Raw genomic sequence first — 15,336 nt, forward strand, 5'->3', positions numbered from 1 at the left:
ATACAAAATTATCTTGTAAGAAAATGAAGGCTATGTTAAGAAGCATGGGCTATTAATAGCATCAGATACTCTAAAACTCAAAAAGAATGAAGACTGAAAAAGATTTGGTAATGGAGACTTTAAAGGAAATCCCCCAGGGAGCCAGCATGCAAATCTAAGTAGGAAGTGAGAAAGAGGAGACAACATAGGGAAAAGAAAACTTTGGCCTATAGCAAAAGAAGGTTGCAAAATCCGAGGACCAGCAGATCTAAATATGTGTCTTCCTACTGTTCACCACAATCAGCATTGAAGAATTTTATGGACAAACTGCATTCTTTATGCAAACCAAGAAGGGCCAATTTTGAATCATATTTATTTGTTATATTTTTATTTATTTATTTAAAGATTTTTTTAAAAATTTTATTTATTCATGAGAGACACACACAGAGAGAGAGAAAGGCAGAGACATAAGCAGAGGGAGACGCAAGCTCCATGCAGGGAGCCGGACCGGGGACTCGATCCCAGGTCTCCAGGGTCAGGCCTTGGGCTGAAGGCGGTGCTAAACCGCTGAGCCACCCAGGATGCCCTATTTGTTATATTTTTAAAACCAAATGGCTTAATAAACTAAATTTTAGAGATTTTTGCTTTAACTAAGAATTTTTCTTTCTTTTCTTTTTTTTTTCTTGCCAATATGCTATAGGTATATCCTTGATTTCCACCCCCCACCCCCACCCCCGGGGTACTAAGTGCCCCTAATATCTGGTTTGATCCTGGAGAAACCACAGTTACAAAAAACATACGATGACTATCTGTAATAACGTTGGACAATTGCTAAGGTCAAATAGAATTCTGGAGTTCTCGGTTTCAATTCCTTTACTGATTGATACATTTGAACCAAGGGACTGTAGCTCCTACAGGCAGCCAGATCAAGCCAGGCATTAAAATCCCAAGATCTCTCCAACTCTAATCCTGGGGCACCTTATTAAGATCACATTATGCTACATTACTTTTGATATCTTTCAAAATTATTACTGGCGTGATTTTTTTTTCTTTTTTTTTTTTTTTTTTTTTTTACAATTTATTTATTTGAAAGAAGGAGAGCACATGCGTGCTGGTGGGGCGGGGGAGTGGGGCAGAGGGAGATGGGGAAGCTGACTCCGGAGCAGGGAGCTCCACGAGGGTCCCGGATCCTGATCTGAGCGAAGGCAGACTCTTAACCTCGGAGCCACCCAGACGCCCCTACTGCTGTGATTTTTTTTTTTTTTTAAGATGTATTCATGAGAGACGAGAGAGAGAGAGAGAGAGAGAGAGAGAGAGAGAGAGAGAGAGAGAGAGAAGCAGGCTCCATGCAGGGTCTCGATCCCGGGTTTCCAGGGTCACGCCCTGGGCTGAAGGCGGCGCTAAACCACTGCGCCACCCGGGCTGCCCGCTACTGCTGTGATTTTTAACAGAAACCTGATCCTTTGGAAGAGAGAGCTTGAGGGTGAAGAAACTTTGGAAACTTTGGAACAGGAAGGGATACGAGCTTGACACAAATTTAAAAAACGTTACCTTTTACCATCACCTTTTTCTGCTCCCAGGTACTTTTCCTGGGGCTTCCGAAAACCATCATCCCTTACGATGGGACCTTGTCTCACGGGCCTTCCTTTTCATCACCAGTAAGTCGGCCACTTTCTGCACCATTTGCTCTTCTCCACGGGCAAAAATCCCAAACCGCCAGGGCCAGAGCATCTCCAATCCGAGGCAGGAGTGCAGTTCGCCGGCTGACAGTGGCGTCTCGGGGCCCAGCGGGCTGAGCGCGGCCGAGGCTGCGGCGTGAGCTGGAGGAGATGCCAAGTCTGCCCCTCGGGGCCCGCCCCCCACCCCCCACCCCCGGCCTTGGGGGCGTCCTCACCACCGCAGTACCCGCCGCGCGGCTCAGGGGCTCCCCGGGGGCGCCCACAGCCTCACCTCAGCCCCCGGGCGGCCACTGGCAGAACTCAGCCTCGCGCATGACGTGCCGACGTCACACCTCATGCCACGTGCCGCGGCGTCTGCGAGGACTAGCGCAGAGGCTCATGGGTACGAGAGTCAGAAGGAAGTGATAGCGGTGGGCCCGTGGGCTGCGGGGCTTTCACTTCCGGGGCGGGGAGGCTGCGGTGCCGGGAGGCGGAGGCCGCAGCCAGAAGGCCCAGGAGCGCGGAGGGCGTGGACCGCGATGCCCGCGGTGCGAACCCCGCACCCGCACCCACACCTGCACCGGCGCGGACTGCGCTGCACCTTCCTTGCCCCGGACGGTGCGCTTCCGGGTGACGACAGCCCTCGGCCCTCAGAGTCTCGCAGCCACTGCCCCAGGCCAGCCTCTGCTGAGAGCAGCTCTTGCTCATTGTAAGGAAAAGGGGTCTTTCTTATCTATCTATCTATCTATCTATCTATCTATCTATCTATCTTATGATTTTATTTATTTATGATTTCATTTATTTATTCATGAGAGACTCACAGAGAGAGAGGCAGAGACACAGGCAGAGGGAGAAGCAGGCTCCATACGCCAGGAGCTCGACGTGGGACTCGACCCCGGGGTCATGACCTGGGCTGAAGGCGGCGCTAACCCGGGCTGCCCTCGTCTTTATTTATTTATTTATTTTTTTCCTCTTTATTTTTTTAAACCGGGGAAGGATGAAACTTGAATCAGGAAATTTTGAGTTTTGGAGAAATTACACCATTACCTTGAAAGTAAACGTTATGTAGAATAGAAAGGTGCTCAGGGTTTGTGTGTGTGTGTGTGTGTGTGTGTTTAGATTTTATTTCTTTATTTGAGAGACACAAAACGAGCAGGGGGCGAAGGGGGAGGGAGAAGCAGACTCCCTGATGAACAGGGAGCCCCACGGGGGGCTCGATCCCAGGACCCCGAGATCGTGACCTGAGCCAAAGGCGTCCGCTTGACGGACTGAGCCACCCAGGGCCCCCTAAAGGTGCTTAGTTTTAAAGAATGTACTAATTTTGCCCCCCAAAGACTAAGCAGTAACTATTGGCAGTGCTGTACACCCGTGACGTCTCCCATCCTCATTTTCTCATGGAGTTCTTCCTTGAACTTTTCAGTGTACAGTCACCCAATCTTCTCTGTATATTTGTTTCATTCCCAGCAAAACACTTATTAGTACATGTGATGACCTCATTTATTTGCTTGTTTGTTGATAGTGTCTTTTTAAGGCAAGGTGAAGGAGACCTGTGATCTGGTCTGTTTTATTTATCATCTTCAGCCTGATGTCTGTTGATTAGATGAAATCCTTTTTTTTTTTTTTTAAGATTTTTTTTTTTGTAATTGATTCATAGAGACACAAGACACAGGCAGAGGGAGAAGCAGGCTCCACACAGGGAGCCCGATCCAGGACTCCATCCGGGACTCCAGGATCACGCCCTGAGTCAAAGGCAGATGCTCAACCACTGAGCCACCCAGGCCTCCTGAGACACACAGAGAGAGAGGGAGAGACACAGGCAGAGGGAGAGGAGAAGCAGGCTCCATGAGGGAGCCTGAAGTGGGACTCGATCCCAGGTCTCCAGGGTCATGCCCCCGCCGAAGGCAGCGCTAAACCGCTGAGCCACCCAGGCTGCCCCAAATGAAATCTTTTATGACTCTTTGGCCACCCAAAGCTGGTGCCCTTCTTCTTCCTTGCATAGGTAACAACATCCCATGTCTGTCCATGTTCTTGTATTTATAATATTTTATTGTAATTGTCCCTGATTATGTCTCTATTATACTGTGTGCTGCTTTATTTAGAACAGGGACCTTTATTGTTCATTTTTGTTTCCCATGTGCCTGGCATGCAGTGGACACTCAGAGTTTGATTGAAAAGGTGAAAGCTATCCATAATAGAATTCTGATAATCTGTGTCTTTTCTAAACTTCCTAGACTATCTTAGAGTATTTCTCCTCTTGATGGTATTTTTTTTTTCCCTGATACTGAAAGCCACTCACTCCAACTAAAAGAGGTAATAGGTGTGGTGAAAAGAATGCAAAATTTGGAAAAGTGAATCTAGATAAGAGCCTTCGTTCTCCCAGTTTTTGGTTTAGGGACAGTCTCTAAACTTTTCAGGACCTAGCCTGTCATTTGTAGACAGATATAGTAATATTTCTATATGGTTTATGTAGCCATTATGTTTCTTTATATAGAATCCAAAAAGTAATCTGGCTTTAATACAACCCTTTAAAAGAAAAAGAGTTCACTTTCCATCCTCTGCCTATATAACACATATTAGACATACTTAGTTTTGAGTTTTATTGAAACTTGTTCATATAAAAAAATGAGTAAAAACTACAAACTAGGCAGGTGCAATTTAAATCATTGGTCAGGAAGACTTTATTTTAAATAAAGGACATTATCTATATAAATGTTATAAATATCTTCATAATTTAGTACCAGAGGCACTTTATTAGTCTTTTAACATGTAAGAATTATTTGTGTATAAAATAGCTTAGAAATACCTAAGAGGATGGGCAGCCCAGGTGGCTCAGCGGTTTAGCGCTGCCTTTGGTCCAGAGTGTGATTCTGGGGACCCAGGATCGAGTCCCACCTCAGGCTCCCTGCATGGAGCCTGCTTCTCCCTCTGTCTGTGTCCCTGCCTCTCTCTCTCTCTCTCTGTCGCTCATGAATAAATAAATAAAATCTTAAGAAAAAAAAAAAAAAAAGAGGGATCCCTGGGTGGCGCAGCGGTTTGGCGCCTGCCTTTGGCCTAGGGCGCGATCCTGGAGACTCAGGATCGAATCCCACATCGGGCTCCCGGTGCATGGAGCCTGCTTCTCCCTCTGCCTGTGTCTCTGCCTCTCTCTCTCTCTCTGTGACTATCATAAAATAAATAAAATTAAAAAAAAAAAAAAAAAAAAAAGAAATACCTAAGAGGATTGGTTGGTACTGGCTGAAAATAAATGTAGTCTCGTGATGAGTTTAGATAAATTCACACGTGGTGAATAAGTCTTGTCTGGACTCCACTTAAAAGAGGTGTCATCAACTTGCTGTTAAAGTGTTAGGTCAAATTAGGCATGAAATGCATCATTTACTGTATTCATTTTTGGCACTGCTGAATGAACACAAATTTCTTTTTTGTAATTATGTAGAATTACATGGAATAACAAATTATCTTTTCATTATGCTTGAACATTATTGGTTTCACTAGAGAGATCGTCGGTAAGTATCCGTACATTCTATGACCCTAAGTGAAGAGACCAAAATAGCGCAGCCCAGGTGGCTCAGTGGTTTAGCACCACCTTCAGCCCAGGGTGTGATCCTGGAGACCAACGTTAGGCTCCCTGCTTGGAGCCTGTTTCTCCCTCTGCCTGTGTCTCTGCCTCTCTCTCTCTCTCTCTGTCTCTCATGAATAAATAAATAAAAATCTAAAAAAAAAAAAGAGAGAGAGAGAGAGACCAAAATACACAATCCGTATTGGTCCCTGCAAGGGTTACTGCAGAAGTAGATAAATCTAAGACTTCTAACCAAAAGCCATAAAAAATATGGATTGTGAATACTTAAATGTATTTAATATGTATTTATTGGCTTTTCATGACATGCTGCAATTAAGATTGGCTGTTTCCAAGATGAAAGAATCTATTAGAAGATATGCAGCTGCTCAAAAACCCTTAGTGGACGTGATGACTACAAACTTGATGAGCAATATGTAAGAAAAGAATGATTTTAGTTAAAAACATTTATAACAGAATTTTCGAAGGCTAAGATAAGATCTACTTTTTAATCAGAGGAATGATATACATAAGATTTTTAATTGTTATAGAGAATGTCACTGTGAAACATTCACCTTAAAATCTGAGCAAGTTACTAGTGAAAGAGATGGCTTTTCTTGCTTCATAGAAAATAGCAGTAGGTAGTTTGAGTCTGGCAAGCTCCAACAAAGTAAGACTTTTTGTCTGTTTTGTTCACCCAGTGCTGAACAGTGATAGCACATAGTAGGTGCTCAATAAATAGTGAATGAGTGAAAGAACCCCCCCTTACTATTATTGCTGGAATAGCCATTAATGATAATTTTTCACAAAAGTTGTAACAGCAATTTGCTCATCAGGTTATTTTATTGTTTTTATTGAGTATTGAGAAATCACATATATTTATGAATTGTAAGATATAAATAATATAGTAAATTGATATTTGTACACATGATTAAGTTTTAGAAAAAGTACATTACTGTTACCTTTGAAATTGTCATGTGCCTTTGGTCCAATGCTATGTCTGCATCCCACCCTATCCTGAATTTTATGTTTTTGTTCTGTGTCTTTTTCTTTATAGTTTTACCACACATATATGCATCTACGTGCTCCTAATATATTGCTTAGTTTTGAATATTTTTGAACTTTACATGAATTAAATCTTGCTGTTTATTCATGTCTTTTCGTTATTCAAAATTCTTCCATTCCTAAGATTTATTCATGATGTTGCATGTAGCTATAATTTATTCATTTTTACTGCTGTATAGAAACTATTATGGATATATTATAATTAACTTATTAACTTTGTGATTAATAGATGTTTGGCTTGCTTACACTTTCTTCATACTACAGTTAGTGCAGTAGTGAACATTCTAGTACATGTTGTTCCTGGTGCTAGTGGGAATATTGATGAGAGAATTGGAATTGATGTTCACAGCTATGCATATCTTCAGTTGTAAATAATAATAGTGTTTTTCAAAGTAGGCATGCCAATTTACATTCTTATTACCACTATATAAGAATTTCTGAGCTCCACATCCTTTCTGGCACTTGATACAATATGAAAAGAATGAGAAATGCAAGGCAAACTTGACAAGAAAACTATTTGTGGAAGATTTTAATACTTGTTTTTTAGTAACAGAGCCAATAGGCAAAAACTAGTAGGCTGTATAAGAACTGAATAATAAATCAATAAACTCAGATTTTTTATAATGTAAATGTATTTTTACATTTTTTAATTACAGAATATATGTTTCCTTTGTATGATTAGGACACTTATTAAAAATTGGTTATGTAGTTGGTCACAAAAGAAACTTTAAAGTCAGGAAAGTAGAGATTTTATAGACCATATTCTCTGATCTAAAAGCCTATCAAGTAGAAACAAGTAATAATAGAGTGTCAAATCTTAATTACTAGGGGGTGCCTGGGTGACTCAGTTGGTTAAGTGTCTGATTTTTTATCTTAGCTCCAGTCTTGATCTCAGGGTCATGAGTTCAAGCCCTATTTTGAACTCCACACTGGGCATGGAGCCTACTTTAAAAAAAATCTTAATTAACTGGAAATTATAAAACATAATTAAGATTGTTCTTGGAGCAAAGAGAAGATCAAAGAAAGTTAAAAACTCTTCTTTCAAAAATTTGGGGCAAAGTAAAAGATTTATTCAGAGTACTTTCATTATTGAAGAAGAAAGACTAAACAAATTTTGTACTTAAATTCTCATAGTGTGAATTAAAAAAGAGAAAGAAAAATATACAAGATTCGAAAAATATAGATACAGAAGATTAAAATAATTACATGCAGCTCTGTGACAGCATATTTGAAAATCTTGTATAAGAGGATTTCCTTTTTTTTTTTATTTTTATTTTTTTTTATTTATTTATTTATGATAGTCACACAGAGAGAGAGAGAGAGAGAGAGAGAGGCAGAGACACAGGCAGAGGGAGAAGCAGGCTCCATGCACCGGGAGCCCGACGTGGGATTCGATCCCGGGTCTCCAGGATCGCGCCCTGGGCCAAAGGCAGGCGCTAAACCGCTGCGCCACCCAGGGATCCCTTAAGAGGATTTCCTAATGAAAAAAAATTATTAAAACTGCCCAAGAAAAAGGCAATTTTATTTATTTTATTTTTTTTTATTTTTTTATTTTTTTAATTTATGATAGTCATACAGAGAGAGAGAGAGAGGGGCAGAGACATAGGCAGAGGGAGAAGCAGCCTCCATGCACCGGGAGCCTGACGTGGGATTCGATCCCGGGTCTCCAGGATCGCGCCCTGGGCCAAAGGCAGGCGCCAAATCGCTGCGCCACCCAGGGATCCCAGGCAATTTTAATATACAAATTAACATATATTAAATTTAACAGGTGGTAAAACAAAATTTTAAAAAATAATCAAGACCATATAGTTCCACAACTGAGTTCTAGCTAGCTTAAAAAGGCGGGGGGTGGGGGGAAATGTTACTGTATGTAAATTATACCTCTGTTTTAAAAAAGGAAAAAGAAAGAAAAAGGAATACCAAATAAAACTGCTGTTACTTGTTCCAGATACTCTCAATTCATAGTCATAAATTTAGTATTAACCTCTTAAGTACAGAAAAGAAAGCCATGGACAAATCTCACTGAGGAATATAGTTGTAAAAATTGTAAATGAAATACTAGCAAATGAATCTAGCAGAATATCAAAGTAATAATATGCTATTGAACAAGTGCACATTCTTTTCCAGGAATGTAAAGATGATTCCAATATCAAGCTAAAACAGAATTTCTTTTATCAACACATTGAGGGAGGAAAAAAGGGATCATAACCATAGATTATGAAGTAGAAGTTGATAAAATTCAACAATCATTCCCAAAAAGAAAGAACAAAACCAGGAATGGGCATAGAAATATGATAAAAATTATTTAGAATAACATTTGCTCTTGATTTTTCAGTAGGCAGTAAAATATTGAAGATGTTTTCATTGAAAACAGGAACAGATAGGTGTTCCTTCTGTAATCATTATTACTCAATGTCGTTTTTGAAAATCCTAGTGAATGCAATTAAAGAAGATAATAAAATAATTTGTATAGACATGGAAAAATAAAGATGAAATGATTTTCCCTATCTTTACATTAGTCATTAGTTTTTCCATTCGTGAATACATAGAAATCTAAGAGATTAGTGGAAAAACAGAGCTGGGAGTAGGGACAAAGAGCACCACTACAAATAATAGAATGAAAAAGAAGAGTAGCAGAGAATTTCCTTAACAGAAAATAAGACATACTATAAAGTCACTGTAGTCAAATTAGTATTATACTAACATAGAAATAGATCAGGGTATCAGAATAAAAGTTCAGAAGTAGTTCCCAATATATGTGTGTGTGGTAATAGTGGTATTTCATATATGTGAGAACAGTAGTTTATTTACTCAGTAGTACTAAAACAACTGGTTTATTCAGATGGAAGGAAATAACAGCCTATTAAAAATGAAGCATAGATGGATTTAAAATTTTTTAATTATAAATTAACTTTTAGAGAAAGAAAACTGAAGAAAATTTAGGGGACTATATGTCTAACTTAGGGCCTGGAAAAATTTCATTAACAGGAAAACCGAAAGTTTTATAAAGAAAGATAGTTATATTTGACTATATGAATATTTAAAAATTAAAAATGCCTTTTTTGAATATAAATTTTATTTTTTAAGATAATGTACTTTTAATTTATAAAGGTATTGGATTTTCACTACAGTTCAAGAACCACTGATTTAGGTTGTGGATTACTTGTATTTCTGAGAAACTAGAAGATAGATTCAAAGTTAGATTAAGTTGAACATTTTTGGCTACAGTATATCATACTTTATATGAAACTAGGAGACACATAATGTCTATTCATCCCATAAATAATAGTATGATGATGACTGATCCTTCCATGAGGCCAGTAGGAGTCTCTTTAAGCTGGCTTCTGTGTTCTTTTAATAGGATCCCATTAATCTTCAAAAACCCCCTTTGTTTCTGGTTTTAGATCTCCCTAGTTCACCTTGTATTTCTCCTGCCCCAGACCTGATAACAGCTGTTTCTTCAAGGAGGCCAATTCATTGAAGTGAAGAATGATATTAAAGCCCAGATTCTAGGTACTAGGAATGTTCTTTTGTACTGGGTTGGCAATGTTTCTAGCCATTCCAGTCTATACACCTAGACAAAAATGCATTTTTAAAAATAATTTTCAATTTTATTTAATATTACAGTTTTACTTTGTTCTTTGATTTCCTAATTAGATCTTTTTTTCTTATATTGAAATTCTTGATTCTTAATGTTATTAATTAAAAAATGTGTTTGTCCTACATTATAAGGAAAATAATTTCAAATAACAAAACCAATAATAATACTGCCAATAATGTGACTGAATGAAGTTGAAAAAGTCCTTTTAGTTCTTTTTTTGTTGCAGTGTTCTGAACTGTGTTCTAAAGTCACTGGAGGGACACCTGGGTAGCTCAGCGGTCTAGCGCCTCCCTTCAGCCCAGGGCGTAATCCTGGAGTCCCAGGATTGAGTCCCACATCAGACTCCCTGCATGGAGCCTGCTTCTCTTTCTGCCTGTGTCTCTGTCTCTCTCTGTGTGTCTCTCATGAATAAATAAATAAAATATTAAAAAAAATAAAGTCACTGGAAATAAATCATTTCTAGGTGTTGTACAAAAATTTGATATCCAGCTATTTTTTCAATTTTTTTCAGTTTAGGGATTAGTTTTTAAAAATAAATATTTTGAGTTTTACACATATATTCTTTTGATCTTTACAGCATTATGTATTTCCATTTTACTCACATACTTATCAGTATGACACCCATTAATGTGCTACACTTTCATTTTCTATTCTTAGATATACAGTATAATAGCCTGTCTGCAGTTAATATACCCAGCATTATTTACTAAAAAAAAAAAAAAAAGCAGAAAGGGAAGTCATAGACAAATGTTCTAGTCCTGTTGGTTTTGTATTTCTTAGTGATTAAACTCATATTGAATTAATTATTTCAATTAATTGTCACATGGGCTAGTATTTAATATGACAAGTAAAATAACTAAAAATGCAGTGCTTTGTATGTGAGGAGAAGAGCTTTCCTTCCATAATGTATGATAAACATTGTGTGTGTGTATGTATGTATATAATGTGTCTTATGTGTCCTGTATTTACATATCAGTTAGCAGACTCCATGAAGAATTTGTTAATGATAAAATTTTTCATACTACCTGAGACATAATTCATTCAGGAAATATTCATTGTAATATTGTAAAATTATAAAAGTACAAAGAAGTTCTATCCAGCCTTGAACTAACCAACGACCCTGAACTCATGGAGCTTATATTGTGATGGGGGAAACAGACTACAAGTAAGTCTGACCTTCTCAGCTTCCTGCCATCTAACCAACCTCAGCAATTCACACAATTGTGTAGCAGTGCTAAGGTTGCAAATTCTGTCTTCTATATAGCCTGCCACTTTACTATAACTATTTGAAGAGTTCATTGGGCTTGCCAAGGCAACTCAATATTAGTGGTACCCAACTGGAATTTTAGATTATAATTATTAAAGAATTTTTAAGAACAAATGTTATAAATATACCTGTTTTGAAACATTTTTGAAAAATCTGTATTTAAAAGATAAATAGCATGTATTTACCTTTGCTATTAAAACGATGATTATTTACCCTACAGAAGAATTTTATCTAGGTTTACTTTCATTTATTTTTATTTTTATTTTTTTAAGATTTTATTTATTTATTCATGAGAGACAGAGAGAAAGGCAGAGACACAGGCAGAGGGAGAAACAGACTCCATGCAAGGAGCCCGATGTGGGACTTGATCCCGGGACTCCAGGATCACGCCCTGAACCAAAGGTAGATAGATGCTCAATCGCTGAGCCACCCAGATGTCCCTCTAGGGTTACCTTTAAAGAATAAGTTCCCCTAGTGTATTTCAAATAATTAAAGTTACAAACATCCTGTTTACACTGAAACTGCATCAAATTCTTATTATAACGAGAAGGCCTATACATTTTCTCTTGTGATCCAGAACTTCACAAGCTTGGTCAATTTATGATTACAGGTGGAATTGCAAGAATAGTAGTAACCTATACTTCACTGGCTTTGGCCCCCACTGCAGAACTTCAAATCTCTACAAAGGCTTGAATCTGCTCCCTTCCCTCTGAGTATTTTTGGGAATTGCCAAACAGTGTCTAATTATTAGGAAGAAATCTGCTCAGCTGCCTTGCAGGTAGCATCTGCCTGACACTTGTGACTACTTCTGTGGATTCCACTCAGGCACTGCTTCAGTTTTGGCTCTTTTCTGGACGCTGCATCCTCACAATGAGTACCACTACTAATGCAGTGACGCTGACAAAGAGCCAAAGATCTTCGGCAAAGTCCTGAAAATGCCTCCTTTTCCTTTTTTCTTTTACTTTCTGTGGGAGGAGTACCCTAACTGTATGGCTGATTTTGCCCATTTCCTAAAGAAAGCTCAGTAAGACTGGTTGAGGTCTCTCTTCTCATTCCATCTACTCTGAATCCCTATTCAGACATCAAGGATAGATACGAGTGGCATACACCAACCTGTGCTCAAAATCATCCCTCTCCCAAGATAATTAGGTATTCTTACTTGATTGGCTTTGTTAGAGCTGGCCAATGTACTTAAACCTGGGTTTGGTCTCAGAAGGAGCCCGCAGTCCTACATATATATGTATATGTATATATGTTTATGTACATATACACGTATATATATATGCTTTTATCAGTCTGCCCCATGAATTGTCCAACATCAGGACCTATCTGAGCTTTAAGAGTAAATTCAGAGACCTCTTCTATACACTAAATTGGTTTATATAAAACTTTTCACTAGTCTCTAAGCAAAGTGATGTACTATCATACTTTCAATCATACTTCATGACATAAACTTGGCATTTAATCAATTAGACAAATGAATAATCATATGGAAACAGTTTTTATATAGTATTTTTAAAAATTTGTGTGCCTTGTTTGCCAAGTTACCACACAACTTTTTAGGAACAAAGAGCCCACTAACATTGATTTTTATTAGTATTTTCCTTCCTAAGCCTTGTTTGTGTATGTACAACTTTGGGTTGTTATAAACTATACTGTTTTCCACACTTTGTGTTTATGTGTATAGTTAGATTTTTAAAGAGTCCAATGTAATGAGCAGAAGCTCTCCAATAGTCTCGGGGTAACAATCATTTGATGGATATTATATACAGGTATTCTCTACTTTTCAAAAGTTTGCATTACACCTCTGTGCTTTTATGAAAGACCTGGCAGGGACACCTGGGTGGCTCAGTGGTTGAGCCTCTGCCTTTGGCTCAGGCTGTGGCCCTGGGGTTCCAGGATTGAGTCCCACATCGGGCTCCCTGCAGGGAGCCTGCTTCTCCCTCTGCCTGTGTCTCTGCCTCTCTCTCTCTCTCTCTGTGTCTCTCATAAATAAATAAATAAATAAATAAATAAATAAATAAATAAATTCTCTCTTTTTGTTTTTTTTAAAGATTTTTAATTTATTTATTCATGAGAGATACACACAGAGAGAGAGGCAGAGACACAGGCAGAGGGAGAAGCAGGCTCCATGCAGGGAGCCCGACGTGGGACTCGATCCCCGGTCTCCAGGATCATACCCTGGGCTGAAGGTAGCACTAAACCGCTGAACCACCAGGGCTGCCCAATAAATAAAATCGAGAGGAGGGGAGGGGAGGGGAGGACCCGGCAATGGTACCTGTTTTCACCATCTAAAAGAAATCCAAAGAGGATTTTCACTTTTATGGAAAAAAAAAATGAAAATAGCATTCAGTGTGTGTGTTGCAGCAAGCCATTAGAGAGGCTAGTGAGTATGGGAGCAGCAAGAGTGGCTCCGCCAAACTCCTTAACCGAAGTCCACTCAGTATCAAGCTGTGATAGCTTTGAACCATGTCTGTGAGCACCTGTACTTTACCTCAATTTATTTTGTATATCCCTTAGCCAGATGTGTCCTGGGGTATCAGAAAAGCCTAAGAGAGGTTACTTTTTGGTCTGGAAATAGTCAAAAAGCTTTCTGTATAAATTAATAATTGCTTCTTCGCTTACTCCATTTTGCCCTACAAAATGTTTCATAGGATTAGAAAAGCTCTTTCTGATAGCAGGGGGAGCCTATATTTGAATTACTTCCAATTTATGCCATCCTGAATAGCCTTGCATTAACTATCTTTATACAAAGTCTTATCCAGGATTTTTTTAATTGGGATATATTCCCAGGATGATAGTTGCTATTGGTAATATTAATGTTTTGATATTGTTTGATATTTTCAGATTGCTTTCAAAACATTCCTACCTCTGAGAGTTATTATGAGAATTAAGAGATAAGTGGTGTAACCTAGCTCATAGCACAGTGTTAAATTAAGCATGGAGGCCATTAGACCAAGGTTGCTCTCATGCTTTAGCAGCCTGCAAGCAAACCCAAACCTGAGCCTATAAAATGCCTCAAGATTCTGTAGTCTAAACCAAAGGACGACCAATCACAAACAGCCAACTAGGCTTTGATAAAGAATGCAAGCCCTGGGAGGGCACTTGATGGGATGAGCCCTGGGTGTTATACTATATGTTGGCAAATGGAACTTAAATAAAAACAAATGTAAAAGAAGAAAAAAAAAAAAAGAATGCAAGCCCTTGAGCTTTACCCAAATAATTTCATTGCTTTGTTTCCATGTCTTTTCTATAAAAGCCTTGCCCCTAGCAAGGGGTGTGCTGTGGAGTGCTTCTAATTGGTGATTCCTGATGTGAAAGAAAAAAACAAACAAACAAACAAACAAACACTTTTTTTTAAATAAAAGATTTTATTTATTTGAGAGAAAGAGAGTGCAAGAGAGAGCACAAGCAGCAGGGAGGGGCAGAGGGAGAGAGAGAAGCAGACTCCCTGCTGAACAGGGAGCCTGATGTAGGGCTCAATCCCAGGATCCTGAGACCATGACCTGAGTTTAAGGCAGACGCTTAAGTGACAGAGCCACCCAAGAGCCTTTTTTTTTTTTTTCACCCAAGAGCCTTTGAATGAATTTTTGTTCAAATAAACTCACTTAAAAAATTTTTTTTAAGTTTATTTATTTATTCATGAGAGACACACAGACAGAGAGGCAGAGACACAGGCAGAGGGAGAAGCAGGCTCCATGCAGGGAACCCGATGTGGGACTCGATCCCGGGACTCCAGGATTACGCCCTGAGCTGAAGGCAGATGCTTAACCACTGAGCCACCCAGGCGTCCCATCTCTTAAAAATTTTAATGTCTCTCAGTTTATCCTTTAACAACAGTTACTAGTATGTATTTGGCCTTCAGTAAGTGTCAGTACCCTTCTTTCAGACCATGATATTTTTAAAAATTGTATTTGTTTATTCCTGAGAGACACTCAGAGAGAGGCAGAGACATAGGCAGAGAGAGAAACAGGCTCCCTCCAGGGAGCCTGATGCAGGAGTCCATCCCAGGACCCTGGGATCATGACCTGAGCCAAAGGCAGACACTCAGTGGAAGCTCTTTGTTTCCCCTCCAGTCTTGATCTCAGGGTCCTGGGATCTTGTCTGGCATCAAGCTCAGTGGGGAGTCAGCTTGTGAATTCTCTCCTGTCCCTCTCCCCCTCCCCCTGCTGGGGATCGCCCTCTCTCTCTCTCTCTCTCTCTCAAATCAATC

At 39.2% G+C, this 15,336-nt stretch overlaps 1 protein-coding gene across 6 annotated transcripts in view; it reads left to right on the forward strand.

Annotated features, from left to right (window-relative positions):
- The window catches only part of SPATA9 (spermatogenesis associated 9), a 111,192-nt gene that overhangs the window by 27,537 nt on the left and 68,319 nt on the right, over positions 1-15,336 (forward strand). For 2 of the 6 annotated variants that reach the window (XM_038532305.1, XM_038532306.1), the window contains exon 3: positions 1,560-1,637. The exons of 2 other annotated variants lie outside the window; for them this stretch is intronic. The gene's annotated coding sequence lies outside the window, so the exon portion shown is untranslated. Of the gene's footprint in view, positions 1-1,450; positions 1,638-1,851; positions 2,347-15,336 lie in introns of those variants that run through there. 2 more of the 6 variants (XM_038532310.1, XM_038532307.1) reach the window with 2 other exon arrangements.

This window comes from Canis lupus, chromosome 3 (genome assembly GCF_011100685.1).
Source record: "Canis lupus familiaris isolate Mischka breed German Shepherd chromosome 3, alternate assembly UU_Cfam_GSD_1.0, whole genome shotgun sequence".
NCBI lineage: Eukaryota > Metazoa > Chordata > Mammalia > Carnivora > Canidae > Canis > Canis lupus.